The sequence below is a fragment of the Octopus bimaculoides genome, chromosome 7, assembly GCF_046866305.1.
Source record: "Octopus bimaculoides isolate indiv1 chromosome 7, ASM4686630v1, whole genome shotgun sequence".
NCBI lineage: Eukaryota > Metazoa > Mollusca > Cephalopoda > Octopoda > Octopodidae > Octopus > Octopus bimaculoides.
This window is the reverse complement of record NC_142934.1, coordinates 55757038-55779496: the sequence shown is the minus strand read 5'-3', so window position 1 is coordinate 55779496 and position 22459 is coordinate 55757038. Positions and strand designations below refer to the sequence as shown.

Sequence of the window (22459 nt, the reverse complement as noted above, 5' to 3'; positions counted from 1 at the left end):
CCATACCTGTGTCTGGTTGCTGAGAATTTGTCTTTTTTTAGCTATTCTAGATACAACTACAATCAGCACTGCATGCTCATAATGCTGTGGATTATTGCAGTACCACTGAAAAACTGGCCCTCAGTTGATCTACTTATAACTGAACTCAGCTGTTAACTCGGTTATTGTGGGTGCATTTAATCCTTTAGCATTGAAATGGTTATATGAGGCCAAAATTTATTCTATGTTGAAACTGGCCAGATTCAGCCTCTCTCACCTACACTACAATGTTGTTGTGGTAAGACACTTGCTTCCCAGCCACATGGTTCCAGATTCAGTCCCGCTGTGTGGCACCTTGGGCAGGTATCTTCTGCAATAGCCTTGGGCTGAGCAAAACCTTGTGAGTGGATTTGGTAGATGGAAACTGAAAGAAGTTCATCATATATACATGTGTGTGTGTGTGTGTGTGTGTGTGCATGTGTGAGAATGTCTTTGTGTCTGTGTTTGCCCTCCTCCTCCACCATTTGACAACTGGTGTTGGTATGTTTGCATCCCTGAAACTTAACAGTTCATCGAGAGACACTGATAGAATAAATAGCAGGCTTTAACAAAAAATAAATATTTGTGTTGATTAATTTGACTAACAATTCTTGGCTGCAGTCTAACAACTGAAACAAGTCAAAGATGAAAGATTAAAGATTAATCATATCATTGAAAATCTCAAAAATTTGAATCAATGTAAACAAGAGCACTCAGTGAGTGCAAATCTCTGCCAAGGCAACACCAACGTCCTCTCAACGATTAGCCAGAAATGACTTTTAAAATGAGAATATCTGAAATAAAATCAACTGCTCTCACAAATGAGAATACTAAAAATGAACCCGACTACTCTCAAAAAAGAACAAAAGAATAGAATAAATATAAAATAAATTTTGTGGATGTACAAGTCTCCATGCTCTTTATTATCATTAATATTAATATTTACTCAAAGCAACCTTTACAGTCCAGCATAGAGCACATGGAATTACCCATCGGAAGAATTTATGGAGTGATTAACAACTGATTGTAGATACAGATGTGGGATACTGATCGTTATGGCTAGTCGTCAATTGGAAGTCAACTGAAAACTAATACAATATGTATCCCTCCAAACTCACATTTGTATATATATATATATATATATATATATATATACACCGGAGTAAGCACATGAAATGTGCAACAAGGTGGAAAAAAGAGTACTCAAATACCAGAGGTAGAGTAATATGCTTTATTTAAAAGCAGCAGAAATATAACAAAAAAACCGTTACTCTGAGTTTCACGTTCCCGTTCATCGGACAGTTTTGTTAGAAATGGAGGAAGGATAACGATGCAATCGAAAGTAATATAAAATTAAAAATTTAAAACACATGGATTCGTCTGATTGGTTGTTTCAAATAAGGGCCATGGATTGGTCGTTTCAATTAACGGTCAATGATGTATATATAACGGTCAATGATATATATATATATATATATATATATATATATATATATATATACATATATATATATGCTGGACTGTAAAGGTTGCCTGGAGTAAATATTAATATTAATGATAATAAAGAGTATGGAGACTTGTACATCCACAAAATTTATTTCATAGTTATTCTATTCTTTTATTCTTTTTTGAGAGTAGGCGGGTTCATTTTTAGTATTCTCATTTGTGAGAGCAGTCAAGTTTATTTCAGATATTCTCATTTTAAAAATCATTTCTGGCTAATATATATATATATATATATATATATATATGTATGTATGTATATATATATGTATGTATGTATATATATATGTATATATATATATGTATATATATGTGTATATATATAAATTGACGGCGTGTGCTTCGTTGGCAATTTTCTTTCTCTGTCTTCCCTTCTTTGGACTTTTCCTATATTTCTGATGAAGAGCTCCACTCGAAATGTGAAATCCTCTTTCTTTTCTTTTCTTTCCTGAGCGCCCACTAACACTGTACATATTCCACATCTTCATGTTGTTGTTTTTTTCGTGTTTTTTCTTGCTTGTTCATGTTTTAATTGATTGTATATATATGTATGTATATATATATATATATATATATATATATATATATATATATATATATATACATATATATATATATATATATATATATATATATATATATATATATATATATATATATATATATATACATACATATATATACATTCATTCATATATATATATATATATATATATATATATAATTAATAATATCGAAGAGAAATAGAAATATTAGAAATTTCTACTTCCAGCAGCGTAGCATGTAAAAATTTAGTCCAAAGACTATATATTACTCATAAATACAATGTTCATTTAAGCACATAAGAGGTATCCATCATAAGATTCCCTTACACTAGAAAGAACAGCTAAGTTCCACAACCACTATTAGGGATAAAATTTCGAAAGGAATGAAATGAAAATAAAAACATTTACTATATATATATTGATAGTAATGGTAAGACAACAAAAGAATTAAAGAGACCTCGATATTATGTAAATAGAGGAATTTATATGTTAATATAATGTGTGACAATTATTCGGTAGCCATGATAAAACTCCGAGTTTCGGATGTTGGGGCGGAAATCCGCACCAGCATCTCTTCAGTTATCAAGCCATTAAAAAATGCAATATATAAAAAATGCTATATATATATATAAAATCAAAATAAGCAACAGGATATCCAGAGGTAATGCAGTACGATCGTTTCAAGCAACTCCATTTAATTGAATAATGCAGCCATTACATCAATTTAAATGCAGAGCAATTAAATTAAATTAAAACAGCTTCTAAGCTGAAGTGAAGACAACATGTTGTTATACTAATATGTCAATCTCTTTTAATTTAATTTAATTCTATGTATTTATGCAACTGAGGATTACTCTGCATTTAAATTGATGTAATGGTTGCATTGTTCAATTAAATGGTGTCGCTTGAAACGGTCGTACTGCATTACGTCTGTATATCCCTGCTGCTTATTTTGATTTTAATCACCTTATTTTGAAACTGTATGGATAATACCATACTAAATTCTGGTGCCTCAACTTAAGTACCATATTCATCTGAATCTAAACTTTTGCTATATATATACATATATATATATATATATATATATATATATATATATATATACACACATATAAGTAAGAAAGTGAGATGACAAAGGATTAGACAATTATCTTATGAACTTCATTAGCTTACAGTTGTTTCTACTTTAAGGTGCAGTGGATTCATAGTTGAGTGCCTGAATAACACCTTATAGCTTCATCAAAGCCTCAAATATGAAGTGTATATGCACACACACACACACACACACACTCACGTATGTATTCTTTTATTCCTTTACTTGTTTCAGTCAAGTTACTGCGGCCATGCTGGAGCACTGCCTTGAAGGGTCTTAGTCAAACAAATCGTTTCCAGAACTTACTTTTTAATGCCTAAGTTATGGGGACATAAACACACCAACACCAGTTGTCAAGTGGTGAGGGGGGATAAACATACCCCCTCACACATACATGCACACACACACACATACACACATTTATATATGACAGGGTTCTTTCAGTTTCCATCTATCAAATCCATTCACAAGGCTTTGGTCAGCTTGAGGCTATTGTAGAAAACACTTGCCCAAAGTGCCATGCAGTGGGACTGAACCCAGAACCATGTGGTTGAGAAGCAAGATTCACACCATACAGCTACGACCCACTCACAAGGCTTTGATTAGTCTAGAGCTATAGTAGAAGACACTTGGCCAAGATGCCACACAATGGAATTGAACCTGGAACTATGTGGTTGGGAAGCATGCATCTTACCATGCAGCCATGCCTATTTTTAAAAATAAATCTTTCCATTTGATCACTTACTCAAGAAAGATACAAAATTACTTCATCTCTTTCTTCATGGATAATTTGAATAACATTTTCTTTCTACAAAAAAAAAAATGAACCCATTGACTTTGTGTGACACAAGAATATGTATGCACATTTCGAATTTACATAATTTTGTTTCAATTGATGCTATGAATTAAAACCTGTTATAGTTTATGCTTGATTTCTGTTCTTTTTTAAAACCTATACTGACAAATTAGATATTGCTGTTGAGTTTTGGTACCAACAAAGTCAGAAGATGTCTATTGGCCACACTGGTCAAAATTCCTATATTTTTTTTCATGCATGATTATTCCTTGCCATCATACTGGAATCCCAATTTCAGAAGGCATCACCCAGTTTAATGACTATGCTGGTATAAATATTTTGTTGTTTATGCCCAGATCAACCTTGACTGACAGCATGTTAAAAATAAATGTACACACCCTTATTTTGACTGTTGCTACTTTGGGTGTTACACTTAGATTTTACAAATCCTCAGCACACAGTTTCAGAACCATTGTTGCAGCAGTCGAATACTATTCAAGGTAAGAGAGTGTTATGGAGTAAAACTGGAACCAAAAGGAACTGGTGATAGTCTGTATTGGCAACTAGTAATTCTGAAGGGTGCTTGTTGATGAGTTTGAGAAGTTTAATTGCTGTGATGAGTAATATGGAGTACATCTCTCTTTCTTTTTCTCTCTCTCTCTCTCTCTTTCTCTCTCTCTCTCTCTCTCTCTCTTCTCTCTCTCTCTCTCTCTCTCTCTCTCTCTCTCTCTCTCTCCTTCCTTCCAAGTTATATTCACGAGTAGAGTTAAACTCAACCATTCGTGTATAAGTTATGCAACTACATTGCAATCTAATTACTCTGTGAACTGATTGCTGATTCCTTGTGGGAATGCTTACTGTGAGCATTGCTTGATTCTCTGAATCCAATCCTCAACTTTATTCATAATGGCTAAAGAGCTAGAAGCACAACTGGGAATCTGACAGGGGCAGCACTGGACAGATATGGTGTCTTCACACCTTTTTACCATAAGGGTGAATTTTTTTCTCCATGGTAACTGCAGTGAATCTGCTTTTAGAAGCTGAAATATGCCACAAACATATTTTAACTAACCTAAAGTTCCCTTGTGTCTGAAGAATGCTTGGTGCTGATACTGCTGAATATATATATATATATATATATATATATATATATATATATATATATATATATATATATATATATATATATATATATATATATATATATATATACATACATATATATATATACATATATACATATGTATATATGTATGTATGTATATATATATATATATATGTATATATATATATATGTATATATATATATATATATATATATATATATATATATATATATATATATATATATATATATATATATATATGTATATGTATATATGTATGTATGTATGTATGTATGGAGAGAGAAAGAGAAGAGAGGGGGAGACAGGAAGAGAGAAAGAGAATGCATAAGTGAGAAAGAAGAATCTACTCCAGTACTGGATTGGATTAGTACTTTATTTATCTTAACCAAAAGGATGAAAGAAAAAGTTGACCTTGGTGAGATTTGAACTCAGACTACTGACAGCTAAAATGAATACCACACACCATTCTATCTCACACAGTTATGTTTCTGCCACTATGACATTTTATATATAGGCTGTTCTCATAACAGTTGGAAATCATAGTTAAAAGAATTCAGTAAAGTGAGAAAGCTCAGCTGGGAATTGAACTTGTGCAGCTGAGCTTACCACCATCGTTTTAAACTCACAATTGCTTAATACTAACGTGTCCTGATTTTGGGTAAACTTTTATCAAGTTGGTCCTGAGATTTATTGAAATAGTAATTGGGGTAACCTCTTTGTGCTTATAGATTAAGGTACCCTGCACTCTTTCTTTATCATGTACAGAAGCATACACACACACAAAAACACACAAACATAAACAACTGAACACAAGCACACACATGTGTACACACCCATACACATACATACAATAATACACATATACATCTGCATATATATATATATATATATATATATACTCACACATACACATGCACTTGTACACACACACACACAAACATATACACATATGTGTACATACATACAATAATGTATATACATATATACACACACATGTACACACACACACACACATGCACATGCACACACAGCTCTGTGTCTTATTTGGCAGCAATCCACAGGTAATCTTTCTGTGACTTTATCACCTACCTCTATTTTTAACCCTGGGGAAAGGAGTTGTGGGGTGGATTAGTGTGAGTTCCTCATCTCAAGTTATTATCTTTAAGAGATTCCCTTATCTCTTTTAATTATATTCCACCATCTTGTTATCTGCCATTTCAACCACCCTTGACTCCCTGTACCATGTCTCTAATTTAGATTCTGCCACCCCCTACTATCACCCACTCCACCCACCCACCATCCTACCCACTTTCCCACTGCTATCACTGCCAGGACAGTTCTTTGAGAAACAGTTTGTTTGAAGTTTTTGTTGTTTTGGGGATGAAGATGGTAATAGTGATGCTGGTGGTGGTGGTGGTGGTGGTGGTAATAGTAGTAATTGTAGTTGTGGTGATGGTGTTGATGATGATGATGGTGATGATGATGATGATGATGATGAGGAGGAGGAGGAGGAGGAGGAGGGGGAGGCAGACGAGGTTGGTTAGGTGGGGTTGATTGGTGGTAAGCCTCATGTGTATTCTTAGCACTCTTACTGCCTAGTGAGTTGTTCCACAAGAAAGCAATGCTGACCAAACGCCACTCCTCTCCTCCACCCAACTCCATCAACTCATAACCGTTTTTCAACGACCCCACTGCCATCTTTCATCCACCCAACCACCCTACACATCATTCACCTACCCAATCACTCTCCGGCTATCTCCCATCCACTACCTGCCCATCCCCTTCCATCCTTATCCAGCCATCCAGCTGATAGGGATAGCAAACAGGATTTCTGGAATGAAATTTGATTGGAGTAGAGCCAAGTTGATTAGCAACAGAAACCCTATTTATCCACCTCTCCCCACCACCCATTAACCAGTTCTTGAATGAGTGGCACCCCATTTCCCATTTCCCATCTTACATATCTCATGGTGAATCAAGCTAAACAGTGAATTAAACTAAACAGGGAATCATTCTAAATAGTGACACAAGCTAAAGAGTGAATCAAGAAAAACAATGAATCAAGCTAAGCAGCGAATCATAGTAAACAGTGAATAAAACTAAATAGTGAATCAAGCTAAATGGAGAACCAAGTTAAACAGTAAATAAAGCTAAATAGAGAATCAATCTAATCACTGAGTCAAGCTAAACAGTGGATCAAACTAAATGGTATATCAAGTTAGGCAGTGAATCTAGTTAAATGGTGTGGTGAATCAAGTTAAGCAGTGAATCAAGATAAATGGTGGTTCAAGATAAACTGAATCAAGATAGATGATGAATCAAGTTACATAGTCAATGAAGTTTAACATTGAATCAGTTTAAACAGTGGATCAAATTATAAATGGGCAATCACGCTAAACAGTGAATCAAGTTAAATTTCTACACTCTTTGAACTAAATTAGTTTTCCTTATCACAAGCACCAGCATTATCCTCACTACTACCACTACCACTGCCGCTGCTAGAAATCCCAGCTAGATCTCCCTCAGATATCACCATGCGTGCTTCTTGCTTGCTTCATGCTCTTGCTTGCTTCATTCTTGGGTTATCCCAGGTTAGTGGTCCTGGAGATACCATCATGTATACAGCCGACCAGGTTCACCATTGCTCTCCATGCCAGCCCCTCTGCATCCTCCAAGGTGATGTTGAGCCTCTGGAGATCTTCCCCAACCACGTCCAGTCATCTGATGTGAGGGCCTGTCACAAGGCCTCTTCCACCCCATATCTGCTGTGTCAAATGAGAGTCAAGCCCTGGTGTAGTGGGAGGACAGGATGGTTACTCACAGCAAGAATACTTTTCATTTATAGGTTTGCTCAAACATGGTCGACTGGAGGTTAAACAACAACATACTACAACCATCATCGCTGGAACTGTCACCCCCACCACTAACATAACCACCACCACCACCATTGCTGCCGCCTCCGCTGCCACCTCCTCCTATTTACTTCTAACTAGAAATCAAAGGAAATGACTACTGTTCCCTTCAAACTTTGCTTTTGTGACCTGGACATCAATGTTTTGAAACTGACCTATTTTCCATTACATTTCAGACCGCTTCAGCGCTGAGTTGCTGAAACAGAAATATTGTTATCGCAAATATTCTGCTCAATACCACAGATTTGCTTAACCTTAACTACTTGAGCATGTTTCTTACTGGCTGACAATATATACCTCTCTGACCATGAGCAGGAGTAGTTGGGGAACACCAGAGCCACATGTCGAGAGGGATTCTTTGGGGTTTGAATAAATGTGACAAAAAGAAATAATAGTTGCTACCCAAGGGCAAAAATTGTGTTGCACCATGTTATTCAATGTTATTTTTTTGCTTTAAGAGAACAGGAGGAGTTTTAGCTAGCTGCTATTTCTAGCAAATAAACTGACCACATTATCACAACCTCTATATGAGGTGCAGTATGGCAATCGGGCATGTTGTATTTTTTGCATCCTCTTATGCTTGTAGCAAAATAGAAGAGAATTATCACTGATGTGCACCAATGCAACACTCTATTATTAGATGCTATTCACAAGACTAAAAACAAGAATGGAGGAATTAATTCTAAGTTTTTGGTCTGGCTTCAGGCCAAGCACAGATACTATTGAGAGAATACTGTCACCAAGAACATGCATCGATGCCTTCTGTTCTAGAAAATGAATTCTTGTGGTAACTTTTTTGTCTTTCCTTAGGCATTTGATTGCGTAAACAACAGAGCAGTTCTTCAAAACATTTGAAGTTTCTATAATGTGTCAGATTCGATCATTAACATTATTATGTATTTATACTCCGACAGTTCTGCGTATCTTTCATCTTCTTTCTTTTATTTGTTTCAGTCATTAGACTGCGGCCATGCTGGGGCACTGCCTAGAAGTGTTTAGTCAAACAAGTTATTGCCAGTACATTTTTTTTTTTAAAGTTTGGTTCTAATTTTATTGGTTTCTTTTGGCCAAACCACTAAGTTATGGAACATAAACAATGCAGGGTATGGCTGTGTGGTAAGAAGCTTGCTTCCCAATTACATGGTTCTGGGTTAAGTGTCTTCAACTATAGCCTCGTGCTGACCAAAAATTCCAAGTGGCTTTCTGTTTTCCTATGTGTTCGTTCCGTTGTCTGTAGTTCATTGTTCTAACGTCCTGTACCCTGATATGCATCTATATACACATGTAGATGTAAGTATATACATATATGTGTGTATACATGCATATATATTCTTTGTATTATATATATATATATATATATATATATATATATATATATATATATATATCTTCCTATCTACCCTTCTGTCCTGGCCTCTACTTCACTGCTTCTGTCCCTTCCTCCTTGTTCCATTTCCTCCCTCCACCATCCTCTCTGCTCTCGTGTGACCTGTGGTCAACTTTCTTTTCACTCCAGCCGCTGTGAAGGCAAGACGAACTACTAGCGTTCTACCTCAGATTTGCGTTTGGCCGTACGGCTTTTGAATGTTGTTTTCACTGTCCATTTTTTCCTGTCTTGGTTTGTGTTTGCCACCTTGGAATCCTCTGTGTAGTTGGTTGATCCACTACTCAGGAAGAGACTATTCTAGAGTACGTCCTGTCTGGTCTTCGAAACGTCTAGATAGAATAGAGACAGCTGATGAAGGGATATTCCAAGGGGCTTTCCGTTTTCCTATGTGTTTGTTCCGTTGTCTGTAGTTTATTGTTCTAACGTCCTGTACCCTGATATGCATGTATATACACATGTAGATGTAAGTATGTACATATATGTGTGTATACATGTATATATATTCTTTGTATTATTATATATATATATATATGTATATGTATATGTATATATCTATGTGCGTGTTTCTACCACCACTTGACAGTGTTGATGTGTTTAGCCCCCTGTAAGTTTAGCAATTCAGCAAAAGTGACTGATAGAATAAGAGCTAGGTTTTTAAAAAATTAAGTCTTGGGGTCGATTTGTTTAACTAAAGCCCTTCAAGGTGGTGCTCCAGCATGGCCACAGTCGAATGATAGAAACAAATAAAAGAATTAAAGAATAAAACTAACGTTGTTTGTCAAGCATAGAAAAGTCAGTTCACTATGTAACCATGTTTAGGCTGTTTGTTGTTTGACAGACCATGAAATTATTTATCTTGCTTGGAATTGGTGACAGTTGTTGACAGGAAGGGGCACCTGATTGTAGAAAATCTATGTGAGGTACAGAAATCAGTGGTGTAAAATAAATAAACTTGAGATCAATTCAAATATACATGGGACTTCTTTGACCACTTGTAAAAAAGGTCATTTTCACTGCAGTTTGCTATGGAGGAGAAAAATTCATGCTTTAGGTCAATTACTTCGAAATATATTTATTTATGCTGACATTACTTCCTTGATTTGAAAGGAAGAAAATCCTAGATTCTTTGAATTCAAAAAGTTTATTGAATCTATCTATATGGAGAATACAATTCTAAATATAACAAGTATAAAACAAATGTGATAAAATGAATTAATATCATCATTATGAAACAAAAGGGTTTTTCTAGAAACTTTTTCACTTCAGGTTTTGGAGAAATGACGTTTTATTTTTGTTACAATTACATCAAAATTAGGGCATTTTGATGCCAGAGCAATTTGGATACAATCAATTACACTGCTTTGTTTTTATGCTCATCAGAATGGAAAATCCTTATTTGCAAAGGTAGGTTGTTGCAAAAGGTAGGAACTTTTTTATTGCCTCCTCATGCCGAAAGAAAAATTTCAGTCGTAACAAGAAACATTTTTTATATAACACATTCAACACAAGAAACACACTTTTTATATAGAGATTTTCACTTATGTCTAATGAGTAATTAACCACAAGAATTTCATTTTTACCCCACTTGGGATAATTTACCCCTGTTTGCTGACCCCTGCTTTAGGTGAGAGATGTAAACACACCAAAATCAGTTCAGAATGCTCCTCTATGGATGGGTAGGTATCTCTTACAAGCCTTTTAATGCTCTTTTCTGTACTGCCTCAATGAATTCTTTCTGATCCATGCAAGTGGAAAGGTAGATGTTAAAAATAAGATGATGATGATGATGATGACGACGACAAAAATGACGATGACGATGACGATGACGATGACGATAATGATGACGATGACGAGACATTTTTTTTTTCATGAAGACCACAACTGGTATGGATTGGGATTGCATAGTATTCAGTCAATGATAGAATTTCAAATCTACTTTCCAAACCAAAATTTCTATTGAAATGGCTTTAAGGCCTGGTAAGAGAGAGAGAGAGAGAGAGAGAGAGAGAGAGAGAGAGAGAGAGAGAGAGAGATTAGTAAAACAATAAAACAACTGATATTACTCTCTTGTATGATTTGCACTTGGAGTTCATTTTCCATAAATAAATAATGAATGGTTAATTACAAGAGAGCAGCAGACTTTCCTAGCTGAAAGCATATTACATACAGAAAACTAAATTTTGATTGGACATGCTTTGAGAACTCTAAAAATGCCACCAGTGACTTTTTGTTTATTTATTTATCCATTTATTTTAAGAATCATGGAAATAGTGGTAGAGAGTCTTGTAGTGTTGGAGGAACTTTGCTAAATACATGGATTTCACAAGATAATGAGGTTCTAGCCAGTCGCGAAATTAAGATTTAATGAAGTTGCTGATCCAGTCGTAAATGGCGAATGTAGATTGGTCAGTGTTGAGCACACAACATCTCTTATGTCATCTGTACCTATTTTGCATAGTTGCAGTGGAAGGTGTTGTAGAAAGAAGAAGAAGAAGCAGGAGGAGGAGAAGGAGGAGGAAGGAGAGGAGGAGGTGGAGGAAGAGGAGAGGAAAAGAAAGAGGAGGTGGAGGAGGAGGAGAGAAGAAGGAGGAGAGTAGGAGGAAGGAGAGGAGGAGGAGAGGAGGAGAAGAGAAGAGAAGAAAGAGGAGGTGGATAAGGAGGAGGAGGAGATAAGGAGGAGGAGGAGGAGGAAGGAGAGGAGGAGATGGAGAAGGGGGGTGGTGGAGGAGGAGTAGGAGGAGGAGAGAAGAAGAAGAAGAAGAAGAAGAAGAAGAAGAAGAAGGAGGAGAAGATAATGATGATGATAATGATGATGATGTGGTTGAAGGTTTTAGTGCTGGCCCGAGTGGGAGCACAAATGGAAGACCACAACAGAGTACAACAGTTATTTTTCTTTTTTACTCTTCTCTACTTTTCTTCTGTTGCAGTTTATCTCTTAGCACAGTATTTGTGGTACATGCAACATGGGGGAAACAGACAAGCTTTGTCATCATGTAGGCACAGGCAAGGACATGTGGTGAAGGAGTTTGCTTTGCAACAAATTGGTCTCAGGTTCAAACCCTCAGTGCGATACCTTGAGCCGGCATCTTCTATTGTAACCCTGGGCCTACCTATGCTGTGTGAAGGCACGTGGCTTAGTGGTTAAGGTGCTCAGCTCACAATTGTAAGGACTTGACTTCAATTACTGCTGGCGCATCGTGTCCTTGAGCAAGACTCTCCATTTCATTGGTGCTCCAGTCTACTCAGCTGATAAAAATGAGTAGTACCTGTATTTCAAAGGGCCAGCATTGTCACATTCTGTATCATGCTGAATCTCTCTGAGAACTACATTAAGAGTATGCATAACTGTGGAGTACTCAGCCACTTGCACATTAATTTCGTGAGCAGTCTGTTCCATTGATTGGATCAGTTGGAACTCTCGTCAGAATTGATGGAGTGTCAGTTAAGCTCTTGTGAGTTCATTTGGTAGATGGAAGCAGAGGAAAACTATCTTATATGACAGCAGTGATGACGATGACGACGACGATGATGATGATGATGATCACGATGACGACTATTTTATCTGTTACCTTTTATTTGTTTCAGTCATTAGACTGTGGCCATGCTGGGGCAGCACCTTGAAAAATACTTTAGTCAAATGAATTGAACCCCAGTACTTAGGTTTTTAAGCCTGGTACTTATTCTATTGGTCTCTTTTGCTGAATGGCTAAGTTCTTAGGATGTAAACACACCAGCACCGGTTGTCAAGCAGTTGTGAGGGGACAAATACAGAGGCAAACACACACAAACACATACATATACTCAACAGGCTTCGTTCAGTTTCCGTCTGCCAAATCCACTTACAAGGCTTTGGTCAGTTTGAGGCTGCAGTAGAAGACACTTGCACTAGATGCCTTGCACTTTCAGTGAGACTGAATAAGTACCAGGCTTACAAAGAATAAGTCCTGGAGTTGTGGCCTCAGTGAAATGAATGAAACAAATAAAAAGAATAAAGGAATAGAATAATGTTTGATTACCATATGTATGATGTGTTTAATCCTTTCGTATTCAGATTAGTCTGTCAAATATAATGCTTGTTTATTCATATTGTTTTGAATTAATCAAACATTATCTTGTACCTTTGAGATTTTGATGATATGACTGTTCATTTCATTTTTAGGATGAAATTGTAGGGTAGGTGTAACAGGCTGGATCTAGTCAGCTTCAACATGAAACAAGTAAAATATTTGGGCTAGATATGGCCAGTTTAAATGCTAAAGGGTTAAAATAGGACCACCCCCATCTCTGCAACCTTATGAGAAGTAACTAAAAGGGATTGGCAACAAGAAGGACAACTGGCTACAAAACACTGCCCCAGAAAATCCACATAGCCTGCACATCATCAATATCCTTTTCCATACTGAGATGGGTTGGAGGGTTTGATCAGAGCTGGCAAGGTGGGGAGCTGCACCAGGCTCCAGTCTGCTTTGGCTTGGTTTCTATGGCTGGATGCCCTTCCCAATGCCAATAACTTTACAGTGTGTGCTGGGTAGGCAAAAGTAGGTAAAGTTACCTTCTTGTGTTATACTGACTCATGAGGGTCAGTCTATTGGTTTCATGGCATATATATTCCCCACCTAGATGGGAAGACAGTCCAATTCAGGATTACTCCTTTTTGCCAGCTGAGTCGACTGCAGCTATGTGAAATAAAGCATCTTACTCAAGGACACAATGTGTCGCCCAGTCAAGGAATTGAAACCACAATCTTATGACAATGAGTCCAACACCCTAACCACCAGACCACATGCCTTAACCGAGTCCACCCTGGCAGAGTATTAACTTAGAACATAAAGATGGAAGCAATGCTGCTAAGCATTTTGTCTGGCTTGTTAATGATTCTTATTTCTTTATTGCCCACAAGGGGCTAAACATAGAGGGGACAAACAAGGACAGACAAAGGTATTAAGTCGATTATATTGACCCCAGTGCGTAACTGGTACTTAAATTATCGACCCTGAAAGGATGAAAGGCAAAGTCAACCTCGGCGGAATTTGACCCTAGAACGTAATGGTAGACAAAATACCGCTAAGCATTTCACCCGGCGTGCTAATGATTCTGCCACCTTAACTGTGTGCTGGGTGCGTTTTGGAAAAGCAGATGTAAAAATGGTGATGATGGTGATGATGATGAGGATGATCAGTATGACGACAATGATGACAACAATGATGATGATGACAGCGAATTTGATGATGACAGCGATTATGATGATTATGATGACGACAATGACGATAAGGAGTTATGCTTACTTAGATAAGTTGCTTTTCTTGCAGCATCAAAACAGCATCAACCTCACTGATGCATCATCATCATTATCATTTAATGTTCCTTTTTCCATGCTGGCATGGGTTAGATGGTTCAGCAAGAACAGACGAGCCAGAGAGTTGTGCCAGGTTCTATGTCTGTTTTAGCATGGCTTCCACAGCTGGATGCTTTTCCTAACACCAACTGGCTGGGTGCTTTTTTTACATGGCAGCAGCATCAGTGGGGTCACCAAATACCCTCAAGACAGGACCCTCTCAAATGAGTGAGGTGTAGAATAGAGGGATAAGAAACTAGGATAGACAGGAACAAGTGTCTTGCTGAAGTGGTGAATACATGGCTTGCCCATCTGGAAAGAAAGAAAAAAAGAGAGAGTGAGAGAGAGAGAGAGGGAGAGAGAGAGAGAGAGAGAGAGAGAGAGAGAGAGAGAGAGAGAGAGAGAGAGAGAGATACAGACAGACATAGAGACAGAAAGACAGAGACAGAGATAGAGATAGAGATGTAAAGTCAAGCTACAGGGAGAGACAGATAGAACCGACGTTTTTGAAAATTTCAGAAAATCATTAATTTTAGCTGCAAACAAATTTTTGTTGACATCAATGTGTTTGTACTGAATTAACATTTGTCAAAATCAAGTGTGGAAAACAGCATCCATCATGTGGTGTCCGTTTTCATTGATGCATTTCTGAAAGCTTGTCTGATGCATTCCACATATTCTGTGGTCCATTCTGTTCATGGTGCCCCCCACTGGTCTCTTATTCATTAGTGTACCTTGAGTACGAATTGCGTTCATCCAACGTAAGATTGTGTTATGCGTGGGAACAGCCTGATTTTGGTGTATGTTGAAGTGGCACCGAAACCCATGCTGAACTATTGTGACTGACTTGTTATTCTTCATGTAACTGTTGTAGGCAAACACATGATGCTTTATCGTCCACAGCACCATGGCTTCACCTAAGTAAAAAGAATGCTAAGAATGCTAAGGCGTAGGAGTGGCTGTGTGGTAAGTAGCTTGCTTACCAACCACATGGTCCCGGGTTCAGTCCCACTGCGTGGCATCTTGGGCAAGTGTCTTCTACTATAGCCTCGGGCCGACCAAAGCCTTGTGAGTGGATTTGGTAGACGGAAACTGAAATAAGCCCGTCGTATATATGTATATATATATATGTATGTGTTTGTGTGTCTGTGTTTGTCCTCCCAACATTGCTTGACAACCGATGCTGGTGTGTTTATGTCCCCGTAACTTAGCAGTTCGGCAAAAGAGACCGATAGAATAAGTACTAGGCTTCTAAAGAATAAGTCCTGGGGTCGATTTGCTCGACTAAAGGTGGTGCTCCATCATGGCCACAGTCAAAAGACTGAAACAAGTAAAAGAGTAAAAGAGTAAAAGAGTATACCACAGACCAAATGTTATCAGTCAGACAGATGACTCTTTTCCAGGGACTGAGTGATAGCCATTTCAAAAACGTCCGTCTTCTCTGCCCCACCCTGTACAAGGTGAATATGAAAGACTGAATAGAAAAGAGCAGCAAAGGTGGATGCGAGCCAACAGTGCTATGAACAGAAACATCCCAGTCATGACCATCCAGTAAGTTTTCTTGATAAATAGTCAATAGTCCTTCTACAAGAACTACAATATCCAATGTGTCCTTCTTTTCAAGAAAGCTGAGGGTGATCTAATAAAGACTCTGTTGCTACTATTTCTAGTAAGGTCGAATGACCAAGAAGAATTATCTACAATAAATCTGCTTCACAGACTTTGTGTTCATTGCCAGCCATGGGGGCAGCAATAAATGTCCCTGCCCACTTCATCATCATCTTTGTACTTCTTTTATTTCTTCTTCTCTCCTTTCCTTTCTGATTCCTTCCTCTCCTCTTCTTTCTCCTCTATCTGAAATCTTTCATTTTCCAGTCATTATTTCTAAAATGTCTGTTCTGAGAAAAGAATGTGTTGTCTATATTTCTGCCACACACCGAAACATATAGCACTAGTTGGCACCTGTTCTTGGAGTAATGTAACATATGGAATTGGTAAGTAGTTTGCAGTAATAATACATGTGCCGTCTTGTGGCTGCAACTGATAATTGGTAATTAGTGCATTAGCTTGAATACCCGTATGAGTGTGTGCATGCATTGATATGTATACATTATGAGGTATGCATGTAGTTACAAATGACTGTGTTCGCATCTGTATCTATTTACCTGCCTGTCTATCTATCTATCTATCTATCTATGTCTGTCTGTCCGTCTGTCTGTCTGTCTACCAACCTACTTGTCTTTCTACCTGTCTGTATGTCTACCAAGCTACCTATCTATCTGTCTGTCTGTCTGTCTGTCTGTCTGTTTCTCTCTCTCTCTCTCTCTACATATGTGTGTTTGTTTGTGTGCATGTGTTTCTTTTAGCATTTACTTATTTCAACCTTTAGACTAGCCATCCTGAAGCACTGCCTCGAAGAGCTAAGTGAAACAAGTTGGTCCCTGTTCTATATTTTTAGCCTAGTTCTTATTCAGTCAGTCTCTTCTGACCAATCAATAACTTATGAAGACATAAACAAACTGACACCAGTTGTCAAATGGTGGATAGACACATACACACACACACACACACACACACACACACACACACACAGAGGCACACACGCATACACACACACATACACGCACACAATTGGCTTCTTTCAGATTTGTCCACCAAATCCACTCAGAAGGCTTTGGTTGGCCTGAGGTTATAGTACAAGATACTTACCAAAGGTGCCACACAATGGGACAAAACCCAAGACCACAATGGTTGGAAAGCAAGCTTCTTAATCATGCAGTTGCACCTTATATACACGGTCTGATCAATAAGTATCCGGACTGTTACCACAGTGACAAAACTAAAGCATGCAGAGTGCGGCTGCTCAGCAAAGATTGACCTTGAGCTCTGCTGTATATGCACACTGAGTTTTAAGATTCTAGCTCACTTCTGCTGTTTACAGCGGTTCTTGGAAGGAAGTTGTGTCTTTTTGGTCAGTTGAAAGCAGTTCTGGCACAAATTTGGCAGACATGCATCTCATACCCAAATCTTCAGTGATAACAGACTGAACTGAACTGTAACCAATCTGCACATCCTCTGATAACTCACGGATGGTGATTCAATGATTTCCCCTCACAGCTGCGATGTTTTTCTCAGTTCTACTGGTTGCAGGTCTCTCAGAACGTTCGTCCCTATCAACGTTTTTGCCACCGTCTTGGAAACGTCTGAACAACTCGTACACTTGTGTGCAGCTCATACACTACTCTCCATACACTTTCTGCAACTTTGTGTAAGCCCCTGTCATGGTATCGCCATGACAACTTTCTCTGTCATGGTCAATGCAACGATCACACACTACACACCTTCCTTCCAAGTACTGCTGTAAACAGTGGAAGTGAGCTAGAATCTTAAAACTCAATGTGCATGTACAGCAGAGCTCAAGGTCAATCTTTGCCAAACAGCTTCAGTCTGCATGCTTTAGCTTTGTCACAATGGTAACAGTCCTGATACTTATTGATCAGACCGTGTATATAAGGTGCAACTGTGTAATTAAGAAGCTTGCTTCTCAACCATTGTGGTCTTGGTCGGTGTTAGGAATGGCATCCAGCCATAGAAACCATGCCAAATCAGACTGGTGTCTGGTGCAGCCTTCCAGTTTGCCACCTTTGGTCAAACTATCCAACCCATGCCAGTATGGACGATGGACACTAAATGATGATGATGATGATGATGATGATGATGATACTGTAACTACTATATGCATGCATGCACACACACACACATGCACACACATATAAAATATACACATAGATGCATTCCAAATGTTGTAACTGTTTGCTTATATTTTATTCACCCTGATCAGTTTTCTTAAAGAATAACTTGTGTTCAGTTGACAATTACAATTCTTGCCAATTCCATATATGTATATGTGTGGCACAACCCTGCAGCTCAAAGATGTTAAATGATGATAATGATGATGATACATGCATACATACATACATACATACATACATACATACGTACATACATACATACATACATACATATAAATATATTATGGAGATGTACTTGCATAGCAAGTGACTTGATTTGAGATCGTGTGCCGAAACAAAAACAATTGCAGCATGAAAGATGTTTATAAGCCATTTAAGAAAACACAAAAAACTGTCAGATTCACCTCAACGTTTGAATTTAATTTGTGTCAAAATATTTCCGTTGCTCTGAAACCAGGACCTGTTCACTCACAAAACTTGGTGTTGCATTTGTGTGTTCTTAAATGGCTTAAAAACATCTTCCATGCTGCGATCATATAGATGCAATTAAATTTCGATTTCTGTACGTATGTGTGTGTGTGTGTATACACACACACACACACACATCATATATATACATGATGGATTCACCTCTCGAAGACGACGTATGAGCATTCAGCTTTTGCCAAATGACCCACACGAATGAGTTGTTTATAGGGATCAAATGCTCATGCTTCACATTAGCTCACTCCTTCCATCAAATTGATATTGTCTGAACAGGTGCATGGTGTACCATATGTCAGATGTTGAAGTCATGTCGCAGCAGCATGAGGTGAAATGTTTTTCTCAAGAACAGAATGCACCAACAGGTCTAGGAATTGAAATCATGATTGCTAGATTGTGAGTACAACACCCTAACCTCTAACCCATGTGCCTTCACTATATATATATATATATATATATATATATATATATATAAATAGTGGCATGTAAAAAGCAGCTTTCAAGTGGTTGAGCTCCTTTCGAGTGCTGGGCCTCATAGAGGCAATGACAAAGACCTTTGGCATTATGTTCTGCTTCAGAAGAAGACCCATTAAGCCAAGTAAAATCACAGTCCTGGTAGATACCAGTTTCATGCAAATGGCACTCATGTTGGCAGCACATAAAAGCACCCTTTGAGTGTTGGGCCTCACAGAAGCAAAGACCGAGACCATTTGGCACTACGCCATGCTTTGAGCATTGGGCCTCACTGAGCAATGCCAAGTCCATTTGGCATTATGCTGTGCTTGAGAAGTAGACCTGACAAGCCAAGTAAAATCACAGTTATGCTAGATACCAGTGTCACACAAATGAAATCTGTGCCAGTGTCACGTAGAAGCACCCATTATACTCTCGGAGAGGTTGGCATAAGGAAAGGCATCCAGCCATAGAAACGATGCCATAACAGAATGGAGTTTGATGCAGCCTTCCAGCTTGCCAGCCCTGGTCAAACCGTCCAACCCATGCCAGCATGGACAATGGACATTAAATGATGATGATATTTATATAGGTAGATTGATAGATAGATAAATAGATAAACAGAGAGAGAAAGAGAGAGAGAGAGACAGAGGAAGAGAAAGAGAGAAAAAGAGATGTATATATGCCAAGAAGTTCAGTGGAAAGGAAACATTAATGACACATCCTGCTTTGACCAAAGAGATTGGTGAACTAACAGAAGCGGCTGTAGTTAATTAAAACTTGTCTCTAATACAACATTGTTGTTGTTGCTATTATTGTTAACTAATAATCCCTGCCAGATGAAGTGGTTTACAAGTTTATTTAGAAGGAAAAGTATTTTTACGAACAGATGATATCAAAATAAGGAGGGGAATTGACAGGGACTGTAATTGTCAACTGAACACAGGTTATTGTTTCAGAAAACTGATCAGAGAGAGTAAAGTACAAGCAAACAGTTACAACATCTGGAATGCATGTATGTATCTACTTTTTTGTTTGTTTTTGTGTGTGAGCATGTCTGCATGTCAAGTGCAGTCGTTATGTTGTTACGACATTTCGTTTTCTGAACAATGTCTGGTTAACAAAATCAATGCAAGTCCAAATATATTCTTATTATGCCGTATTATGAGCAAGCAGGGCTGTGCAGTAAGAGGTTTGCTTCCGAAGCCCATTGTTTTGGCTTCAGTCCCACTGCATGGCAATTTGGTCAACTATCACCTACCATAGCCCTGAGCCTTGTGAGTCGATTTAGTAGATGGAAACAGAAAGAAATCTGGTGTGTGTTTGTGTGTGCACGCACGCATGTGTGCATGTGTGTGTGTGTATATATATATATATATATATATATATATATATATTACATATATATATATATATATTACATATATATATATATATTACATATATATATTATATCCAGGAATTTCACAATCTTATGATCATGATGCTGACACACTAACCACTAAGCCATGCGCCTCCATACACACACACACACACACACACACACACACACACACACACACACAGACACACACATATATATATATATATATATCATGATCATAAGATTGTGGTTTCGATTCCTGGATCGGCCAACGCATTGTATTCTTGAGCAAAACACTTCATTTCACGTTGCTCCAGTCCACTCAGCTGGCAAAAATGAGTAACGCTGCGATGGATGGGTGTCCCGTCCAACTGGGGAACACATACGCCACTGAAACCGGGAAACTGGGCCCATGAGCTGGGCTAGGCTTTAAAAGGGCGCATTTATTATATATATATATATAATGGCTGATATTTAGCAAGGTGAGACACACATAAGAAGGAAGGAAACAAAGGACCACTGATGAGGTCACAGAAGTGTGACGAAAGAACTCTGGCCAAAATAAGATTAAGATTAATGTAATATAAAGCTGAAGCAAATTAACACCAAATATACAGTGCGTGTGTTTTTATTGGCTAAACTGGCAATATGACCATCCCCAAGTACAACAACATATATATATATATATATATATATATATATATATATATATATATATATATAGTAAATTCAAAAAGAAACGAAGAACAAATGCAACAAGAAAAAAACAACAGCACTGGGACATGGTACAGGGTAAAGTATTAGCAGACACTCAGGGAAAGAAAGAAAGGTAGTTTTATGTTTTGAGCAAAGCTCTTCGTCTGAAACAAGAGACAGAGGAAAGTCCAAGAGGAAAGGAAGACTGAGGAAAAAAATAGTCAACGATCCACACGTGGTTACATTTTGAAAAATGTATATAGATATTAATCAGTGAAATTCCAACTTAGTCTGATTTTCACATTTTATTATTTGCAATTTTTACAATGCTGCAATATTGAAATAAACTAATACTTTCATGCATTATGCAATCATTAGGTTTATGTAGTGACAGTCTTATCCCACAATTTGTTGTTGTTGGCACTCCGTCAATTACGACGTCAAGGGTTCCAGTTGATCCGATCAATGGAACAGCCTGCTCGTGAAATTAACATGCAAGTGGCTGAGCACTCCACAGACACGTGTACCCTTAACGTAGTTCTCGGAGATATTCAGCGTGATACAATGTGACAAGGCTGACCCTTTGAACTACAGGCACAACAGAAACAGGAAATAAGAGTGAGAGAAAGTTGTAGTGGAAGAGTACAGCAGGGTTCACCACCATCCCTTGCCGGAGCCTCGTGGAGCTTTAGGTGTTTTCGCTCAATAAACACTCACAACGCCCGGTCTGGGAATCAAAACTGCGATCCTATGACCGCGAGTCCGCTGCCCTAACCACTGGGCCATTGCGCCTCCCTATCCCACAATAGACTATGTGGAACATGACTGGCATTACATAAACCTAATGATTGCATTAAGCATGAAAATACTAGTTTATTTCAATATTGCAAAATTGTAAAAATTACAAATAATAAAATGTGAAAATCAGACTAAGATGGAATTTCATTGATTAATATATTCTTCTATACACAATCATACAAACTATGTCTGAAGAAT

The 22459-nt window shown here is 37.7% G+C and overlaps 1 long non-coding RNA gene across 1 annotated transcript in view; it reads right to left on the bottom strand.

Annotated features, from left to right (window-relative positions):
- LOC128248380 (uncharacterized) overlaps positions 1-22459 on the bottom strand; it is a 103088-nt gene that overhangs the window by 43371 nt on the left and 37258 nt on the right. Inside the window, exon 4 of the long non-coding RNA XR_016242460.1 lies at positions 14667-15028. This is a non-coding gene — a long non-coding RNA (uncharacterized LOC128248380). The remainder of the gene's footprint in view (positions 1-14666; positions 15029-22459) is intronic.